At 41.7% G+C, this 7659-nt stretch overlaps 1 protein-coding gene across 1 annotated transcript in view; it reads left to right on the top strand.

Moving 5' to 3' along the window:
• Positions 1-837: 837 nt before the first annotated feature.
• phf21ab (PHD finger protein 21Ab) overlaps positions 838-7659 on the top strand; it is a 26354-nt gene continuing 19532 nt past the window's right edge. Inside the window, 1 exon segment of the mRNA XM_080504817.1 lies at positions 838-955. The gene's annotated coding sequence lies outside the window, so the exon portion shown is untranslated.

Here is a 7659-nt window from a genome sequence, read left to right as displayed (position 1 = left end):
GGGAGGAGGAGGAGAAGACGGGGGAGGAGGAGGAGGTGTAGGAGAAGAACGAGGAGGAGGAGGAGAAGGAGGAGAACCAGGAGGAGGTGGAGGAGAAGAAGTAGGGGAGGAGAACTAGGAGGGGGGGGGGGGGGGGGGGGGGGGGGGGGGGGGGGGGGCTCGGCCTCCTGCTGCTCCTCCACAAAGTGCAACAGTCCGGCGGCTCCAGCAGCGAGCAGCGGCCGAACATGGAGGCCGAGCGGCGGCGGGCTTATGAGCGGACGGCCCGGCGGAAGAACCGCACGGAGCCCGTCAGTAACACAACAACCACCGCGGCCGCGGCACACAACACTCCGAGTTTCACGGTGTGTGTGTGTGTGTGTGTGTGTGTGTGTGTGTGTGTGTGTGTGTGTGTGTGTGTGTGTGTGTGTGTGTGTGCGCCGACTTTCTCTCCATAGAGTTTCACTGAGTTTACATCCGGGTTTTTTCCCTAGGCAATGGGAGTCGCAGCACCGCCGTTCCTTAGGCAAAGTGAAATAAATTCGCCGCACCGACACAAAAAGTAGTCCGCTTTCCGAACACCCCCCCGCGCGGCCCGGCGTCGCGGATCGGCCCGATTTGACGAACTTTGACGGCGACGCGCGTCGACGTCGAGCGATCGGCGGCGGACGGGCGAGCCTCGGCGGACCGCGGGGTTAGTTTTTGTGCCCCTTCCTCCAGCTCGGAGGCGCAGGGATCTGTGCTGTGCTGAGGCCGGAGCTGAATGAGATTGAAGAAGAGTTCTTCTTGTTTTGTAGCTTCAGTTTCTCTGTTTTTACTCAATTTTTACTCAAACTAAAGCCGAAATCCGGCGGCCGGACGCGGCTCTGCGGGCAGGAGGCGGCCGCACGCTTTTTCTAACGCCGCTACTCCGCCGCGGATCGGCTCCTTGGCAAGAGATATATATTTAATTAATCCAGAGGAGGACTGCTGCTGAGTAAGTGCAACATTGGGCTTTTTTAATTTCGTAACTTTAATTTTCTCCCCTGTCAAACTTTGCGTGTCGGCGGCTCCCCGCCGGCCGCGTCCGCGCGTCGGCGGCTGCCGGGGCGGGCAGGTGTGCCGCGGCGTGCAGCCTCGCGCCCGGCCGGACGGTTCCCCGTGTGTTTGCCCTGTGTGTGTTTTAGCTGCTCCGTTTCTTATTCTAGGAGTTGATATTGTGGAGGACAAGGGGCCGACGTAACTTAGACCCACCGACGCCCGCCTCGGTGTCATCGCTTCGTGTGAAAGATGGCGTCTTTCGGGACCGCTCCCGGGACCGAGGGGGGCTCGCGCCGGCCCCTCGCGCGGGGTTTTTTTCGGCGCTCGCGCCGCCGCCCGTGTTTATTTTCTGCCCGGTTTGTAAGTTCCCAAGCGTGGCTGGCGGCGCTAGCAGGGCAAGCTAGCTGTGTGCGCGCGGGGGGCTAGCGTTAGCGGCTACGGGCTAACGCGATCCACTTGTTCTCCGGGAACGTTTTGCTCCAGCCTTCCCCGGCGGAGCGGCGGCGGCGGCGGCGGCCGCTGCTGCCCCGGGAGCCCCGGGAGCTCCGGAGCCGCCGCCGCCGCCGCTCCGACACCGAGCCCGAAACACAACTAACTGAACCCCCACCACCACCACCCTCCCCCCAACCCCCCCCACCCCCAGAAACGAGCCGCTTCCCCGGGTCCGGAGGTCGCACCGAGACGCTTTTCTCCCCCCCCCCACCCCCTCTCCTCCTCCTCCTCCTCCTCCTCCTCCTCCAGAGAGACGGGACCTCCAGACGGCCTCTGAGGCTCCGTAAGACGGTTATAAAACATTTATTCGGCCGCGGAAACAAAAAAGCCGCCGCGGAGGCTGCGGAGTCCCGCCGCCGGAGCGCGGGGACGATCTCACGCGCGGAAAAAAACCTCCATTTTAGCTCCATTTCTCGCCTTTCGGGGCCTCCGCGGCGGCTGCCGATGGAAGTTTATCCGCACAACTTGGTGTCCCGCCCGGGGAGCAATTACTCCAATTAACCGGGCGTCCGGGCCGAGGGCAGCGGCCCCCCCACCACCCCCAACCCCCAACCCCCCCTTCCCGGGGGGAGAGCGGCTCCGCCCGGGTACTCTCGTTCCTTCACAGCGGGTACTTTTTTTTCTTTTTTTTTTTCTTTTTACTCCTCTCGAGTATTCCGTCACAAAGACAACCGTCTCTTCTTGTCGTTAATTACTCCTCCGTTCACATCCCAGCCACGACTCTCATTAAGTACTCGCTGAAGTACTTGTAACTTCACAGGTACTTAAGTTACTTGCAGTTTTCGTATTTACAGGTAGCGAGTTCATATTTTTGAGTAAATTACTGCACGTTAAAAGTACAACTTGACACTTTCGGTTTCGCTGAAGTGGTTATTGATATGCAGTAACTGAGTATTATTGTTGTTACGAATGTAGTAGTAACGTTTCGTTGTACTCCTGTACCTTCATATAGGAATATCTGTAGTCGTTCAGTGTATTATGTTACTATATTACTTCTAATTCAGTACTTCAGTCTTACTCGCCTGTTTGGAAGTACTTTGCATCTTTTTTGAACTTTTTCTGTGAATGTATTTGATCACATTTGTAACTTATCCATTGCATAGTAACTAAGTACTTGTTGTCACTGTAGTTTTGAAAGTACGAAAGTCTGTTTTTAACACAGTAATTCTAGACACTGGTTCTAGATACAGTGTTGATTGTGTAACGTTAGTACTCCTCAAGTACACTTTACAATGTAATCTACTTAAATACTAACGTTACAATTACTCATGTCTGTATTTGTGTACTCTTTGTAGATACGTGTACTTTTAGGCCTCATTTCTGTGTTGGTTATTCCTCACAGTCACAACTCAGCCTGACTCTCATCAAGTACTCATTGAAGTACTTTAACTTCAGAGGTACTTAAATTACTTGCAGTTTTCATATTTACAGGTAGCGATTTCATATTTTGAGTAAAATACTACACGTAAAAAGTACAACTTGACAGTTTCGGTTTCGCTGAAATGGTTATTGATATGCAGTAACTGAGTATTATTGTTGTTATGAATGTAGTAGTAACGTTTCGTTGTACTCCTGTACCTTCATATGGGAGTATCTGTAGTCGTTCAGTGTAGCTACTGGTGTATTATGTTACTATATTACATGTACTTGTCAGTACTTCAGTGTTACTCCTGTTTGGAAGTACTTTGCATCTTTTTTTGAACTTTTTCTGTGAAGGTATTTTTTCACATTTGTAACTTATCCATTGCATAGTAACTAAGTACTTGTTGTCACTGTAGTTTTGAAAGTTACAAGTACGAAAGTCTGTTTTTAACATAGTAATTCTAGACACTTGTACATTGTTGATTGCGTAATGCTAGTACTCCTCAAGTACGTTACAATTACTCATGTCTGTATTTGTGTACTCTTTGTAGATGCGTGTACTTTTAGGCCTAATTTCTGTGTTGGTTATTCCTCACAGTCACAACTCAGCCTGACTCTCATCAAGTACTCGCTGCAGTACTTTAACTTCACAGGTACTTAAGTTACTTGCAGTTTTCGTATTTACAGGTAGCGAGTTCATATTTTTGAGTAAATTACTGCACGTTCAGATTACTGCACGTTAAAAGTACAACTTGACACTTTCGGTTTCGCTGAAGTGGTTATTGATATGCAGTAACTGAGTATTATTGTTGTTATGAATGTAGTAGTAACGTTTCGTTGTACTCCTGTACCTTCATATGGGAGTATCTGTAGTCGTTCAGTGTATTATGTTACTATATTACTTATAATTCAGTACTTCAGTCTTACTCGCCTGTTTGGAAGTACTTTGCATGTTTTTTGAACTTTTTCTGTGAAGGTATTTTTCCACATTTGTAGCTTATCCATTGCATAGTAACTAAGTACTTGTTGTCACTGTAGTTTTGAAAGTACGAAAGTCTGTTTTTAACATAGTATTTCTAGACACTTGTACAGTGTTGATTGCGTAACGTTAGTACTCCTCAAGTACGTTACAATGTAATCTACTTAAATACTAACATTACAATTTCTCATGTCTGTATTTGTGTACTCTTTGTAGATGCGTGTACTTTTAGGCCTAATTTCTGTGTTGGTTATTCCTCACAGTCACAACTCTCATCAAGTACTCATTGAAGTACTTTAACTTCACAGGTACTTAAGTTACTTGCAGTTTTCGTATTTACAGGTAGCGAGTTCATATTTTGAGTAAAATACTGCACGTTAAAAAGTACAACTTCACAGTTTCGGTTTCGCTGAAGTGGTTATTGATATGCAGTAACTAAGTATTGTCGTTACGAATGTAGTAGTAACATTTCGTTGTACTCCTGTACCTTCATATAGGAATATCTGTAGTCGTTCAGTGTAACTACTGGTGTATTATCTTACTATATTACTTATAATTCAGTACTTCAGTCTTACTCCTGTTTGGAAGTACTTTGCATCATTTTTTGAACTTTTTCTGTGAAGGTATTTGATCACATTTGTAACTTATCCATTGCATAGTAACTAAGTACTTGTTGTCACTGTAGTTTTGAAAGTTCTAAGTACGAAAGTCTGTTTTTAACACAGTAATTCTAGACACTGGTTCTAGATACAGTGTTGATTGTGTAACGTTAGTACTCCTCAAGTACACTTTACAATGTAATCTACTTAAATACTAATGTTACAATTACTCATGTCTGTATTTGTGTACTCTTTGTAGATGCGTGTACTTTTAGGCCTCATTTATTCCTTGGTTATTCCTCACAGTCACAACTCAGCCTGACTCTCATCAAGTACTCATTGAAGTACTTTAACTTCACAGGTACTTAAGTTGCTTGCAGTTTTCGTATTTACAGGTAGCGAGTTCATATTTTGAGTAAATTACTGCACGTTAAAAGTACAACTTGACATTTTCGGTTTCGCTGAAGTGGTTATCAAAAGGGAGTAACTGAGTATTATTGTCGTTACGAATGTAGTAGTAACGTTTCGTTGTACTCCTGTACCTTCATATGGGAGTATCTGTAGTCGTTCAGTGTATTATGTTACTATATTACTTATAATTCAGTACTTCAGTCTTACTCGCCTGTTTGGAAGTACTTTGCATCTTTTTTTAACTTTTTCTGTGAAGGTATTTTTCCACATTTGTAACTTATCCATTGCATAGTAACTAAGTACTTGTTGTCACTGTAGTTTTGAAAGTACGAAAGTCTGTTTTTAACAGTAATTCTAGACACTTGTACATTGTTGATTGCGTAACGTTAGTACTCCTCAAGTACACTGTACAATGTAATCTACTTAAATACTAACGTTACAATTACTCATGTCTGTATTTGTGTACTCTTTGTAGATGCGTGTACTTTTAGGCCTCATTTCTGTGTTGGTTATTCCTCACAGTCACAACTCTCATCAAGTACTCATTGAAGTACTTTAACTTCAGTCATCACTCAGTTACAAGTACACTTCACAGGTAGTTTAACATTAAAGTACTTCTTGAGTCACAGTACTTGTATTTACCACAATCAAGAGGCTGAAGACTCCAGATTTTACTTTGGATTACTCTGTTATTAATTACTTGTATTACAGGATAATACACTTTTTGTTTCCATTTCTTACTCGATTACACCTCAGAGGGAAATACTCCAAGTTTTACCCTTTACAGATACTAGTGGGTACCAGTTACTTGTAGTTATTAGTTACATCTGACGTGATCTCGTCACTCACAAGTTTCACTACAATTAGAGTAGTTTTAAATGAAGTACTCTGAGGCATAAATACATTTTGGAGATACTCTAACATAAAAGTACTTGATTACGCACCTTTATACCTTCATTTTACCACGACGGAGGAGAAAATACTCTAGTTTTTAACTTTTGATTTACTTTTTATTGCTCGGTAATTAATTACTTTACGTGACAAGATGATAATACTGCAGCTTTTACTTTTTTAGTTCAAATTACTCTGTAATAGCATTACTACTAATAAAGTAATATGTAATGTACTGCGAGTTTTACTCAATACAAGCAACCTTAATCCAGTTTATACTAAAGTACTAACTCTAATTAAAATAGTTTAGTATAAATTAAACATCAAACTCATTGAGTACAGAATCACTCGAGTACTGAGTAATTGCATATTTTTGTTGAATTACATATTTTTGTACTAATATATTACTTTTCCTGTCGTTTTCTACTGAGTACTTCCTGTTTTTACATCCAAGATACTCCCAAGTTACCACCAGTTACTTGTAGTGACTAGTTACATCTGATATGATCAGTCACAAGTTTCATCCTGTGACTCATGACGTACGAGTATAAAGTAGTTTGATTGAAGTAATCACACTTTATACTCGTATTTTAGCGAACTTAAGAGGATAAACATGAAGTTTCACTGAAGTACAAGTTTAATTCCATTTAGAAAAATCCTAGGTAACTGAACCATTACAGAGTACTTTAATACTTCTAATAGAGTATTATGGAGTAGATCATCGCCACATCTGATTTACTTTTTTAGAAAAAAGTTACTTTTTATTCAAGTACAAGTATTTTTGAACACAAACTACTTTTCAAACTTCTAGCTAAACAGTTACACAGTAATAAAATAGTGTGATTACTAAAGTACTTTTTCCAATAAGTACTCAGTTACTTCCCAGAGTACTTTCACCTTTTGAGTATTTACTGTTTATATCAAGTTATTTGATGTAGCAATTTAATACTTGAAAGTAAATTACTCCACATAACGGTACATTTTGACACTCGCTGTTTCTGCTAAAGTACTTTTAACTGGTAGTAACTGAGTATTATTATGAATGTAGTCGTGAGTGTTTAGTTACATTTAGTTGTACTCGACACGCCTGTACTTTAACATGGAAGTATCTTAAGTACTTCAACGTGAGTACTGGTGTCGAATAAGTTACTATATTAGATGTAATTTCATTACTTCATAGTCGTACTCTTCTGGTTTGAGATACTTTCCATCCTTTGTGTATTTGTTTCTGTAGAAGTATTATTTCTGACACACTTGTAACTTTTTGATTGCATAGTAACTAAGTACTTGTACTCACCAATGCAGTTTTGAAAGTTATACGTTCACTTGTCTTTGTTTTTAAATAGTATTTATCGATACTTGTACATTTTTGATTCGGTAATGTTACTACTCCTGAAGTACACGGTACATTGTAATCTATATAAATACTTACATTACACATAAATACTTTCTTTATTTGAGTTTTCTTCTTTAGATACGTGTACTTTTACTCACTGTGTGTGTAGTTTCTGCAGGTAGAAAGTATTTCAGTGGTTCTGTTTTTTTCCACTGCATTCAGATAGAAGTCCTGCAGATTACTACAAAGTACTTTTACTTTTTCAGTACTTTGAGTACTTTCAGGGTGTAAATATTAATTGTACTAAGTTGATGAAGTGCCTATAAGTACTACAGAATATGAATACTAGGTTACCTTTCAAGAGTCCTACACTACTGCGGTATATCTGAGTATTATTTGTTACTTAATATAGAAGTACTTGAGTATTTGTGTTTTCGGCTGTGCGATAGTTGTACTTCACTACATTTCAGAAAAAAAAAGTTTTTAAAGTACCTCAAAAATCCTCAGTACTTTTCTCAACTATTCCAGGATTACTTTCTGATACATTTGAGTACTCTGTACTCCTGCAGTGTAATGGGATACATGCTAGG

This window comes from Blennius ocellaris, assembly GCF_963422515.1.
Source record: "Blennius ocellaris genome assembly, chromosome: 11".
Lineage (NCBI taxonomy): Eukaryota > Metazoa > Chordata > Actinopteri > Blenniiformes > Blenniidae > Blennius > Blennius ocellaris.
The sequence above is the reverse complement of the archived record's forward strand: the minus strand, read 5'-3'. Positions and strand labels throughout refer to the sequence as shown.